Source organism: Bombus affinis, chromosome 13 (genome assembly GCF_024516045.1).
Source record: "Bombus affinis isolate iyBomAffi1 chromosome 13, iyBomAffi1.2, whole genome shotgun sequence".
NCBI classification, from domain to species: Eukaryota; Metazoa; Arthropoda; class Insecta; order Hymenoptera; family Apidae; genus Bombus; species Bombus affinis.
Genome location: NC_066356.1, coordinates 3,812,805 through 3,829,406, shown reverse-complemented (window position 1 = coordinate 3,829,406; position 16,602 = coordinate 3,812,805). Strand labels below are relative to the sequence as shown.

Genomic DNA, 16,602 nt, shown 5'->3' with positions numbered 1-16,602 from the left:
TGACCACGACGACATGAGCACCTCGATCTCGGAAGATCCTTAGCACAAAGACCGTAGCACCTTACGGAGTACGTTATGAAGCTTGGTAAATGGGCAAGTGATGTGTTCACGCGCACCATGAGCTATAGAGTTATGAAGCTTGGTAAATGGGCAAGTGATGTGTTCACGCGCACCATGAGTTGTAGAGTTATGAAGCTTGGTAAAGGGGCAAGTGATGTGTTCACGCGCACCATGAGCTATAGTGTTATGAAGCTCGACTAAGGGGCAAGTGATGTGTTCACGCGCACCATGAGCTATAGTGTTACGAAGTTTGGTGCGGTCGTGCGATCTAGAAAAACGAGATCCATTGGGGTGCGAAATCGAGACTGGTCCATTTCGCCGTTATGACCCGACTGATAACCCACAGGATGCAACTAGCACTTCCAATACTAATTACAACGTTACTAATTCATGTGCTCTTCTATTCCTTTTGTTGTCAAACCTCCGAACAAAATTTTGTTGTTACACCGGACCCTCAGCTTATTTAGACATTAAGTTAAATTGTAGACATGCTAATTGTACCGAACCTAATGTTAGAAAGACTCAATCTTGTAGTTGCACCCGAGGACGTGTGATAGTCAGAATGGCCGTGTCGGAGATGGAAAAACACCGGAACCTCTCCTTGGATTCTCGGGAATACCGTAATGTCGTAATTTAGATTAAACAAATGTCGCTCCGATTGTTCGAGGTTTATGATAGTGAGCTTGGGCTCGAGGCGACAACCAGTCGCCGAACGTAGCCGCGGTCAAGGGATGAACGTTTTATCTAACAAAGGCACAGAGTAACTCTATACCTCTCCTTTAAAGAAATAGCCGTAGCGACACGTGGCAGTAAATATTTCAAAGGTTTCTGTTCCGTGGCTCGCCACACGCAGATCCTATCCTTCGGGTAAGATGATCTCCAGATGTCAATATACCTCCGCAGTATGTTTAGCTAACTTGAGGACCCGCAATAAATCTTAAGATTTAGTCAAGCAAAGTTCTTCATTTAGACAAACAGTCCTTGTTGCAACTACGGGACGATAGGAGAAGCCTATCTTCCACGAACGATGCCCCCGTCAACAACCTCCCCTCAAGGGCGGCCAGCATCTCTTTCAAAACGCCGATATGGAGATCGACCAATTAGCAACAGCGCTAATTTCCCTCACCTTTGGAACGAAAGCTTTCTTTGACGAATCCGAGGATCTCATGTCCTTAGACCCACCCATTATAGTTTTCCTCGACGGCATCGTCGAGACGGAGAGTCACTATCCGGTACGATCTCGACGACGATTCAAGTAACTCTCGGATACGTAGTGATGGCCCCATGCATTAACACTGAGTACAACTTAGACGCTAAAGAAGAGTAGAGTTCGTCATCCCGTTGACCGTGGATTCGTTATTGAGCCTAAGATCATTGTCATTAGCTTCTCGAGTATCAAATTATCGCGATTACTTGTCCAATTCCAACATGGTCATGTTTGCACTAGTAAATATCTCCTCTATTGCATAGTGATCACGTCTAGTGTCAATAGGGATTCGTTTACGCCCTTAACCCTAACTCTAATCGTAACGCCAACCCGACATATATTTATATAAAAATAATAATATGAAAATACATAAAATATTCAAAATATTGTGCTTTCCATAATATTGACAGGTAAAACGATTCTCTACCGGGACTTTACTTTTTTTAATTATATTATCAAAAATATGAATTTGCATAAAAATACACATTCTAATCACGATTCTTATTTCTAACAACAATATAAATGAATTTGTTTGGAAGTAAAAATCCTCGTGTGAATATCCTCCATATAATCCACGAAGATTATCACTACATTCTAACGGTAAGTGAAAATCCTAGTTGCAACACGTATGATTTATTGCATGCATTCCTCTGTACCAGATGCAGGATATGTTTCAACACGCATCTGTCGTGCATCGCGATAATTTCCTCGCCAAGAATGCGTCGCGATGCCTCTATTACATGCTTCTACATCGAGTAATCTTCGACAGAACATTCCTGTACATTCCCTTCATTTCATCGACAGAATAATTTTTATATTCTCTGAAAATTGAATTATCTCTCTGTCAGAGATTCATATTTGCCTGGTCTACGAGTTTTTCATTACATAAATTATATTTTATCCTTCGAGACGGATTTATTTTGTTATCATTGAATTTTCACTGTGATTTTTATATCTCGATTTTTAAGCGATTTATACATATAATTATAAATAATTATATAAATATATAATAAAAATATATATTACAACACATACGATAGTATATGATAAATCTTAACATTGAACAAAAGGAACTACATTACCAAACAACGCCATCGATACCATAACGATATAACGTATAACATTATATACTATAACGATATAACGAATAACGTTGTATACTATTACGATATAACGTATAACGTTATGTAGTACACCGTTACAACGTATAACGTTATGTAGTACACCGTTACAACGTATAACGTTATGTAGTACACCGTTACAACGTATAACGTTATATACTATAAAGATATAACGTATAACGTTATATACTATAACGATATAACGTATAACGTTATATACCATTACGATATAACGTATAACGTTGTATAGTATTACGATATATCGTATAACGTTATGTAGTACACCGTTACAACGTATAACGTTATGTAGAACAACGTTACAACGTATAACGTTATATACTATAACGATATAACGTATAACGTTATATACCATTACGATATAACGTATAACGTTATATACTATTACAAAATAACGTATAACGTTATAAAGTATTACAAAATAACGTATAACGTTATATACTATTACAAAATAACGGATAACGTTATATACCTTAACGATATAACGTATAACGTTATATACTATTACAAAATAACGTATAACGTTCTATAGCATTACGATATAAGGTATAACGTTGTATAGTATTACGATATAACGTATAACGTTATGTACTATTACGAGGTATCGTATAACGTTATATACTATTACAAAATAACGTATAACGTTATATAGCATTACGATATAACGTTTAACGTTGTATAGTATTACGATATAACGTATAACGTTGTATAGCATTACGATATAACGTATAAAGTTTTATACTATTACCATATAACGTATAACGTTATGTAGTATACCGTTACAACGTATAACGTTAGATACTATTACGATATAACGTATAACGTTATATACTATAACGATATAACGTATAACGTTATATACTATTACAAAATAACGTATAACGTTATATAGCATTATGATATAACGTATAAGGTTGGATAGTATTACGATATAACGTATAACGTTATATACTATTACAAAATAACGTATAACGTTATATACTGATACAAAATAACGTATAACGTTATATAGCATTACGATATAACGTATAACGTTGTATACTATTATCATGTAACGTATAACGCTATGTAGTATACCGTTACAACGTATAAAGTTATATACTACTACGATATAACGTATAACGTTATGTAGTACACCGTTACAGCGTATAACGTTATATACTATTACAAAATAACGTATAACGTTATATACTGATACAAAATAACGTATAACGTTATATAGCATTACGATATAACGTATAACGTTGTATACTATTATCATGTAACGTATAACGCTATGTAGTATACCGTTACAACGTATAAAGTTATATACTACTACGATATAACGTATAACGTTATATGCTATATCGACATAACGTATAACGTTATGTAGTACACCGTTACAGCGTATAACGTTATGTAGCACAACGTTACAACGTATAACGTTATATACTATAACGATATAACGTATAACGTTATATACCACTGCGATATAACATATAACGTTATATACTATAACGATATAACGTATAACGTTATATACTATTATAAAATAACGTATAACGTTCTATAGCATTATGATATAACGTATAACGTTGTATAGTATTACGATATAACGTATAACGTTATATACTATTACGAGGTAACGTATAACGTTATACACTATTACAAAATAACGTATAACGTTGTATATCATTACGATATAACGTATAACGTTGTATACTATTACCATATTACGTATAGCGTTATGTAGTATTCCGTGACAACGTATAACGTTGTATAGTATTACGATATAACGTATAACGTTATATACTATTACGAGGTAACTTATAACGTTATACACTATTACAAAATAAGGTATAACGTTGTATATCATTACGATATAACGTATAACGCTGTATACTATTACCATATTACGTATAGCGTTATGTAGTATACCGTGACAACGTATAACGTTATATACTATTACGATATAACGTATAACGTTAGCACCTATTGCTATATAACGTACAACGTTGTCTATTATTACGATATAACGAATAACGTTATATACTATTACAAAATAACGTATAACGTTAGATACTATTGCTATATAACGTATAACGTTGTATACTATTACGATATAACGTATAACGTTATATACTATAACGATATAACGTATAACGTTACGTAGTATACCGCTAAACCGTATAAAGTTGTATCCTTTTACCATATAACGTATAACGTTATGTTGTATACCGTTACAACGTATAACGTTATATACTATTACGATATAACTTATAACGTTATATAGCATTACGATATAACGTATAACGTTGTATACTGTTATCATATAACGTATAACGCTATGTAACATACCGTTACAACGTATAACGCTATATACTACTACGATATAACGTATAACGTTATATACTATATCTACATAACGTATAACGTTATATACTATTACAAAACAACGTATAACGTTATATAGCATTATGATATATCCTATAACGTTGTATAGTATTACGATATAACGTATAACGTTGTATAGCATTACGATATAACGTATAACGTTGTATACTATTATCATATAACGTATAACGCTATGAAGTATACCGTTACAACGTATAACGTTATATACTATTACATAATAACGTATAACTTTGTATAATACTACGATATAACGTATAACGTTATATACTATTACAAAATAACGTATAACGTTATATAGTATTACAAAATAACGTATAACGTTATATAGCATTACGATATAACGTATAACGTTGTATACTGTTATCATATAACGTATAACGCTATGTAACATACCGTTACAACGTATAACGTTATATACTATTACGATATAACGTATAACGTTATATACTATATCTACATAACGTATAACGTTATATACTATTACAAAATAACGTATAACGTTATATAGCATTATGATATAACGTATAACGTTATGTAGTATACCGTTACAACGTATAGCGTTATATACTATAACGATATAACGTATAACGTTATATACCACTAGGATATAACGTTTAACGTTGTATAGTATTACGATATAACGTATAACGTTATGTAGTACACCGTTACAAAGTATAACGTTATGTAGTACAACGTTACAACGTATAACGAAATATACTATAACGATATAACGTATAACGTTAGATCCTATTGCAATATAACGTATAACGTTGTATACTATTACGATATAACGTATATCGTTATATACCGTAACGATATAACGTATAACGTTATATACTATAACGATATAACGTATAACGTTATATACTATAACGATATAACGTATAACGTTATATACCATTACCATATAACGTATAACGTTATATACCATTACCATATAACGTATAACGTTATATACTATTACAAAATAACGCATAACGTTATATAATATTACAAAATAACGTATAACAATATATACTATTACAAAATAACGTATAACGTTATATACTATTACAAGATAACGTATAACGTTATATAGCATTGCGATATAACGTATAACGTTGTATACTATTATCATATAACGTATAACGCTATGTAGTATACCGTTACAACGTATAACGTTGTATACTATTACGATATAACGTATAACGTTACATACTATAACAATATAACGTATAACGTTACGTAGTATAACGTTACAGCGTATAACGTTATATACTATAACGATATAACGTATAACGTTATATACTATAACGATATGACGTATAACGTTACGTAGTATACCGTTACAACGTATAACGTTATATACTATTACGATATAACGGATAACGTTAGGTACTATTGCTACATAACGTATAACGTTGTATGCTATAACCATATAACGTATAACGTTATATACTATAACGATATAACGTATAACGTTACGTAGTATACCGTTACAACGTATAACGTTATGTAGTATACCGTTACAACGTATAGCGTTATATACTAATACGATATAACGTATAACGTTATATACTATTACGATATAACGAATAACGTTGTATGCTATTACGATATAACGTATAAAGTTATGTAGTACACCGTTACAACGTATAACGTTATATACTATAACGATATAACGTATAACGTTATATATCATTAGGATATAACGTTTAACGTTGTATAGTATTACGATATAACGTATAACGTTATGTAGTACACCGTTACAACGTATAACGTTATGTAGTACAACGTTACAACGTATAACGCAATATACTATAACGATATATCGTATAACGTTAGATCCTATTGCAATATAACGTATAACGTTGCATACTATTACGATATAACGTATAACGTTATATACCATAACGATATAACGTATAACGTTATATACCATTACCATATAACGTATAACGTTTTATACTATTACAAAATAACGTATAACGTTATATAATATTACAAAATAACGTATAACGTTATATAGCATTACGATATAACGTATAACGTTATGTAGTATTCCGTTACAACGTATACCGTTGTATACTATTACGATATAACGTATAACGTTATATACTATTACAAAATAACGTATAACGGTATACACTATTACAAAATAACGTATAACGTTATATAGCATTACGATATAACGTATAACGTTGTATACTATTATCATATAACGTATAACGCTATGTAGTATACCGTTACAACGTATAACGTTGTATACTATTACGATATAACGTGTAACGTTATATACTATAACGATATAACGTATAATGTTACGTAGTATAACGTTACAACGTATAACGTTATATACTATTACGATATAACGTATAACGTTATGTAGTATACCGTTACAACGTATAACGTTATATACTATTACGATATAACGTATAACGTTATATACTATAACGATATAACGTATAACGTTATATACTATAACGATATAACGTATAACGTTATATACCATTACCATATAACGTATAACGTTATATACCATTACCATATAACGTATAACGTTATATACTATTACAAAATAACGTATAACGTTATATGCTATAACGATATAACTTATATCGTTATATACTATAACGATATAACGTATAACGTTATATACCATTAGGATATAACGTTTAACGTTGTATAGTATTACGATATAACGTATAACGTTATGTAGTACACCGTTACAAAGTATAACGTTATGTAGTACAACGTTACAACGTATAACGCAATATACTATAACGATATAACGTATAATGTTAGATCCTATTGCAATATAACGTATAACGTTGTATACTATTACGATATAACGTATATCGTTATATACCATAACGATATAACGTATAACGTTATATACTATAACGATATAACGTATAACGTTATATACTATAACGATATAACGTATAACGTTATATACTATAACGATATAACGTATAACGTTATATACCATTACCATATAACGTATAACGTTATATACTATTACAAAATAACGCATAACGTTATATAATATTACAAAATAACGTATAACGATATATACTATTACAAAATAACGTATAACGTTATATGCTATTACAAAATAACGTATAACGTTATATAGCATTACGATATAACGTATAACGTTGTATACTATTATCATATAACGTATAACGCTATGTAGTATACCGTTACAACGTATAACGTTGTATACTATTACGATATAACGTATAACGTTACATACTATAACAATATAACGTATAACGTTACGTAGTATAACGTTACAGCGTATAACGTTATATACTATAACGATATAACGTATAACGTTATATACCATAACGATATAACGTATAACGTTATATACTATAACGATATAACGTATAACGTTATATACCATTACCATATAACGTATAACGTTATATACTATTACAAAATAACGCATAACGTTATATAATATTACAAAATAACGTATAACGTTATATAGCATTACGATATAACGTATAACGTTATGTAGTATTCCGTTACAACGTATAGCGTTGTATACTATTACGATATAACGTATAACGTTATATACTATTACGATACAACGAATAACGTTGTATGCTATTACGATATAACGTATAACGTTATGTAGTACACCGTTACAACGTATAACGTTATGTAGTACACCGTTACAACGTATAACGTTATGTAGTACACCGTTACAACGTATAACGTTATATACTATAACGATATAACGTATAACGTTATATACTATTGTTACGTTTCGCTATCCAAATTTTGAAATTTTAAACAATGTAGTAGTCGCTGCCACCAGAAACAGTCTAAGGACTGTTTCAATTAGATATTTCTTGTTAGATTATGTAGCGTTGACCGGAGTTTAGGCCACTGGTCAACAATCTCCACGTTTCGGCTAACCTGCTATGCGCAGGAATACTAGCACGGGAGAGGATTGTTTGGAATAAACAATTATATTATAAATAATTATTACAGGCGGAATTAATGACGAATTATACTAATCATTGATATTATTTATTATTTTAATTATTAATTATTAATAATAATTAAAGTTGACTCACCTGACGTTGGTCTCCGCTGATGAACGGGCAGGCCGCTGGGGTGATTCCGGTTTTACAAAGATTGACACTTCTATAATTTTTCGTTTTAATCTTTATTTAATTTGAACAGTGTAAACAACAGTGTGTCCGGACGTGTTTAACAATTCGAAATTCTAACACAAAAACTTGAGCCAACTATTGTTTTAATTCTAACTGACTAATAACAATTATTTTATAATTCGAACTGACTAATAACATTTATATCTCGTAATTCTTAAACTCGAACTGGAACGAACAATTATTCTCTAATCCTAACTTAAATTCTAATTAAATCAACTGAACGAACTGATATCAGACTCACTCAAATTCAATTGAACGACTAACAATTACTCTCCTTATTTTCGCTAAATTCTCCTGAACCAACTAATCACAATTGCTCTATCCTATTTCTTTATTCTAACTGAATTACTCTTCTTTAATTTCGTTAAATTCTCCCGAACGCTAACAATTTCTCTGACTATATTCTAACTGAACCAACTAATGGCAGTTACTCTCTTTTCACAATTACTCTGATTGTTCTAACTGAACCACTAACAATTAATCGCTAACGCTAACGCTAACAATTAATCTGACTCTTCTTTATTTTTCGCTAAATTCTCCCGAACGCTAACAATTACTCTCTTCTATTCCTTTATTCAACTGACCCGCTAACAATTACTCCCTTACTCTTTTATTCAACTGGTAACGATTACTCCGATTTGAATTGTGTCGCTACGCTCTTTATAATGACATCCCCAATGGGATGACAGTCACGTGACAGTTCGTTCCGGTGGGAATCGCAATGCTGCAGGTTTTTAGAGTTTCCATGAGAGAACGTGGATTTTGATGATTACAGGTTATGTTGAGTGATGGACACAAAAGCGTCCGCGCCTGTGCGAACTGTGTGAGTATGTGTTTTTAGTATTCTATCTCGTTTCGCATGTTGTTTGTTCCCTTAAACTTGTGAATTTGTTTTAGCGCAAGAGGAAGAAGATATGTGAATGGTACGAGATGACGTGATCGACGTGCGTGTGTGAATATGTGCGAAGGATGATGCTGAAGTGGCGGTTTTCCATCCAAATAGGCACAGTGGCACCTTCGTTGGCGTCGTGTCCTGATGATCTTTTCACAATTTGGTTTTATTTGACAATATGGGATATATTTTGCTCCTTGTAGATTTATATGTCCATATTTGCTATATATTAAATCGTGTATATTTTATATTACTTCCTTGTTATTAGGTTATTAGTTGTGTAACTCCAGTTTCTGATCTATGGAAAGTGGTGAAACGTCTTCACGAAATACAATTTCATTCGTTTTCCTCCCTTGCATTGGCACGCTGTGAGTGGTGTCGACTTCCAGATGAGGTTTGTGCATCTTGATTATTATGCATTTAATGATAGATACTTTGTCAGAGGTTCCCATGCGGATTGTCTCGGTGTGTATCTTGTTATGATTTCTTTTATTTAGTTCATCCTGCTTCTTTCGTGTTTTATTCACTGCATATGATATTTCAGTGCAAGAAGAAGAAGAATTGTAAAGAATCCGTAAGTGGTCCTAGAAGACGCAGTCATCGTGTGAGGTGTTGTCGGCAGGAACGAAGAGTCGAAGTTGTTGAAGAAGTCGTGTGACATTTGTATTGTTTCCGGTTATATACAACGCTATTTCACATATCTATGTATATATATATATTATTATATTATTATATATTATTATACTAAATCTTCAGTTGGTTTAGTTGAATGTTCAGTAATGCAATTTTTACAAGGTGGTTTTGTATATTAGATGAGTAGTTGTTCGTGTATATATATATATACATTTCACAATGTAATTTTCCATTATGTAAAATATATATATGCATATGTATATGTGCGCGTATTGTTATTCTCATTGTTTCTCGGATCGCTAATTGGTTGAATATTCCATAATGTGGATTTCGTATATAATTCACTAGGTTCGTAGAAATGTAAATCTATATATTTATTTCTTTGCGTTTTAATGGTTTAATAACGTATACATACATATATATATATATATATATATATATATATATATATATATATATATATTATGGATTTTTCCCAAAGTTACGCGTACGCATGTGTATATCTATATATGTGTGTGTCGCAGAGTAATCTTGTATACAATTTTCACTTTTATTAGAATGCTGATGTAGTGTAGTATATTTTATTTCTTTTATATTTTATTAGATTACCAATTATTCAGATTCACGAAGTAGGTAACACACACAGATATGCATACACGTGTGTGTATATACATGTGTTTTCGCAGAGAAATCTCATACATTTGAATCGCGGCTTGTTTTATTTATTGGTTCATTTAATTATTTCATTTTATTTGTATTTTATATGTCATTCCTGATTGGTTGTAGTGTTTCTTCTTATTGATTCATTTATTTCATTTTGATTGTCTGTCGTATAATTCTTTTTATTTTGATTGGTTAGTTATTAGTTAATTTATTATTATTGGTCGTGTTTAATTATTCATAAGTTATTGGTTCGTGGCGTCACGTGCGGAACGCGGGACGTGACACTATAACGATATAACGTATAACGTTGTACACCATTAGGATATAACGTATAACGTTGTATAGTATTACGATATAACGTATAACGTTATGTAGTACACTGTTACAACGTATAACGTTATGTAGTACAACGTTACAACGTATAACGTTATATACTATAACGATATAACGTATAACGTTATATACAATTACGATATAACGTGTAACGTTATATACTATTACAAAATAACGTATAACGTTATATACTATTACAAAATAACGTATAACGTTATATACTATTACAAAATAACGTATAACGTTATATAGCATTACGATATAACGTATAACGTTGTATACTATTATCATATAACGTGTAACGCTATGTAGTATACCGTTACAACGAATAACGTTGTATACTATTACGATATAACGTATAACGTTATATACTATAACGATATAACGTCTAACGTTACGTAGTATAACGTTACAACGTATAACGTTATATAGTATTGCGATATAACGTATAACGTTATGTAGTATACCGTTACAACGTATAACGTTAGATACTATTACGATATAACGTATAACGTTATATACTATAACGATATAACGTATAACGTTATATACTATTACAAAATAACGTATAACGTTATATAGCATTATGATATAACGTATAAGGTTGGATAGTATTACGATATAACGTATAACGTTGTATACTAATATCATATAACGTATAACGCTATGTAGTATACCGTTACAACGTATAACGTTGTAAACCATTACGATATAACGTATAACGTTACATACTATAACAATATAACGTATAACGTTACGTAGTATAACGTTACAGCGTATAACGTTATATACTATAACGACATAACGTATAACGTTATATACTAAAACGATATAACGTATAACGTTATATACTATTACGATATAACGTATAACGTTAGATCCTATTGCTATATAACGTATAACGTTGTATATTATTACGATATAAGGTATAACGTTACATACCATAACGATATAACGTATAACGTTATATACTATAAAGATACAACGTATAACGTTATATACTATAACGATATAACGTATAACGTTGTATACTATTACAAAATAACGTATAACGTTATATAGCATTATGATATAACGTATAAGGTTGGATAGTATTACGATATAACGTATAACGTTATATACTATTACAAAATAACGTATAACGTTATATACTGATACAAAATAACGTATAACGTTATATAGCATTACGATATAACGTATAACGTTGTATACTATTAACATGTAACGTATAACGCTATGTAGTATACCGTTACAACGTATAAAGTTATATACTACTACGATATAACGTATAACGTTATGTAGTACACCGTTACAGCGTATAACGTTATATACTATTACAAAATAACGTATAACGTTATATACTGATACAAAATAACGTATAACGTTATATAGCATTACGATATAACGTATAACGTTGTATACTATTATCATGTAACGTATAACGCTATGTAGTATACCGTTACAACGTATAAAGTTATATACTACTACGATATAACGTATAACGTTATATGCTATATCGACATAACGTATAACGTTATGTAGTACACCGTTACAGCGTATAACGTTATGTAGCACAACGTTACAACGTATAACGTTATATACTATAACGATATAACGTATAACGTTATATACCATTACGATATAACGTATAACGTTATATACTATTACAAAATAACGTATAACGTTATATAATATTACAAAATAACGTATAACGCTATATAGCATTACGATATAACGTATAACATTATGTAGTATATCGTTACAACGTATAGCGTTATATACTATTACGATATAACGTATAACGTTATATACTATTACGATATAACGAATAACGTTGTATACTATTACGATGTAACGTATAACGTTATGTAGTACACCGTTACAACGTATAACGTTATGTAGTACACCGTTACAACGTATAACGTTATGTAGTACACCGTTGCAACGTATAACGTTATATACAACAGCGATATAACGTATAACGTTATATACTATAACGATATAACGTATAACGTTATATACCATTACGATATAACGTATAACGTTATATACTATTACAAAATAACGTATAACGTTATATAATATTACAAAATAACGTATAACGCTATATAGCATTACGATATAACGTATAACATTATGTAGTATATCGTTACAACGTATAGCGTTATATACTATTACGATATAACGTATAACGTTATATACTATTACGATATAACGAATAACGTTGTATACTATTACGATGTAACGTATAACGTTATGTAGTACACCGTTACAACGTATAACGTTATGTAGTACACCGTTACAACGTATAACGTTATGTAGTACACCGTTGCAACGTATAACGTTATATACAACAGCGATATAACGTATAACGTTATATACTATAACGATATAACGTATAACGGTATATACCATTAAGATATAACGTATAACGTTGTATACTATTACGATATAACGTATAACGTTATATACTATAACGATATAACGTATAACGTCACGTAGTATAACGCTACAACGTATAACGTTATATACTATTACGATATAACGTATAACGTTATGTAGTATACCGTTACAACGTATAACGTTATATAATATTACGATATAACGTATAACGTTACATCCTATTGCTATATAACGTATAACGTTGTATACTATTACGATATAACGTATAAAGTTATATACCATATCGATATAACGTATAACGTTATATACTATTACAAAATAACGTATAACGTTGTATAGCATTACAATATAACGTATAACGATGTATAGTATTACGATTTAACGTATAACGTTATGTAGTACGCCATTACAACGTATAACGTTATGTAGTACAACGTTACAACGTATAACGTTATATACTATAACGATATAACGTATAACGTTATATACCAATACGATATAACGTATAACGTTATATACTATTGCAAAATAACGTATAACGTTATATAATATTACAAAATAACGTATAACGTTATACAGCATTACGATATGACGTATAACGTTATGTAGTATACCGTTACAACTTATAGCGTTATATACTATTACGATATAACGTATAACGTTATATACTATTACGATATAACGAATAACCTTGTATACTATTACGATATAACGTATAACGTTATGTACTACACCGTTACAACGTATAACGTTATGTCGTACACCGTTACAACGTATAATGTTATATAATATAACGATATAACTTATAACGTTATATACTATAACGATATAACGTATAACGTTATATACCATTAGGATATAACGTATAACGTTGTATAGTATTACGATATAACGTATAACGTTATGTAGTACACCGTTACAACGTATAACGTTATGTAGTACACCGTTACAACGTATAACGTTATGTAGTACACCGTTACAACGTATAACGTTATGTAGTACACCGTTACAACGTATAACGTTATGTAGTACACCGTTACAACGTATAACGTTATATAGTATAACGATATAACTTATAACGTTATATACTATAACGATATAACGTATAACGTTATATACCATTAGGATATAACGTATAACGTTATATACTATTACGATATAACGAATAACGTTGTATACTATTACGATATAACGTATAACGTTATGTAGTACACCGTTACAACGTATAACGTTATGTAGTGCACCGTTACAACGTATAACGTTATATACTATAACGATATAACGTATAACGATAGATCCTATTGCAATATAACGTATAACGTTGTATACTATTACGATATAACGTATAACGTTATATACCATAACGATATAACGTATAACGTTATATACTATAACGATATAACGTATAACGTTATATACCATTACGATATAACGTATAACGTTGCATAGTATTACGATATAACGTATAGCGTTATGTAGTACACCGTTACAACGTATAACGTTATGTAGTACAACGTTACAACGTATAACGTTATATACTATAACGATATAACGTATAACGTTATATACCATTACGATATTACGTATAACGTTATATGCTATTACAAAATAACGTATAACGTTATATACTATTACAAAATAACGTATAACGTTATATACTATTATAAAATATCGTATAACGTTATATAGCATTACGATATAACGTATAACGTTGTATACTATTATCATATAAGTTATAACGCTATGTAGTATACCGTTACAACGTATAACGTTGTATACTATTACGATATAACGTATAACGTTGTATAGTATTACGATATAACGCATAACATTGTATAACATTACGATATAACGTACAAAGTTGTATACCATTACCATATAACGTATATCGTTATGTTGTATACCGTTACAACGTATAACGTTATATACTATTACGATATAACGTACAACGTTGTATAGTATTACGATATAACGTATAACGTTATATACTATTACGATATAACGTACAACGTTGTATAGTATTACGATATAACGTATAACGTTATATACTATTACGATATAACGTACAACGTTGTATAGTATTACGATATAACGTATAACGTTATGTAGTACACCGTTACAGCGTGTAACGTTATGTAGTACAACGTTACAACGTATAACGTTATATACTATAACGATATAACGTATAACGTTATATACCATTACGATATAACGTATAACATTATATACTATAACGATATAACGTATAACGTTATATAAAATTACCATATAACGTATAACGTTATATACTATTACAAAATAAGGTATAACGTTATATAATATTACAAAATAACGTATAACGCTATATAGCATTACGATATAACCTATAACGTTATGTAGTATATCGTTACAACGTATAGCGTTATATACTATTACGATATAACGTATAACGTTATATACTATTACGATATAACGAATAACGTTGTATACTATTACGATGTAACGTATAACGTTATGTAGTACACCGTTACAACGTATAACGTTATGAAGTACACCGTTACAACGTATAACGTTATGTAGTACACCGTTAAAACGTATAACGTTATATACTACAGCGATATAACGAATAACGTTGTATAGTATTACGATATAACGCATAACATTGTATAACATTACGATATAACGTATAACGTTGTATACTATTATCATATAACTTATAACGCTATG

At 30.3% G+C, this 16,602-nt stretch overlaps 1 long non-coding RNA gene across 1 annotated transcript; it reads left to right on the top strand.

Annotated features, from left to right (window-relative positions):
• Positions 1-9,626: 9,626 nt before the first annotated feature.
• On the top strand, positions 9,627-10,757 carry LOC126923716 (uncharacterized). Its single transcript, XR_007713278.1, has 2 exons — positions 9,627-9,795; positions 9,870-10,757. It is a non-coding gene; the product is annotated as an uncharacterized LOC126923716 (long non-coding RNA).
• Positions 10,758-16,602: the final 5,845 nt, after the last annotated feature.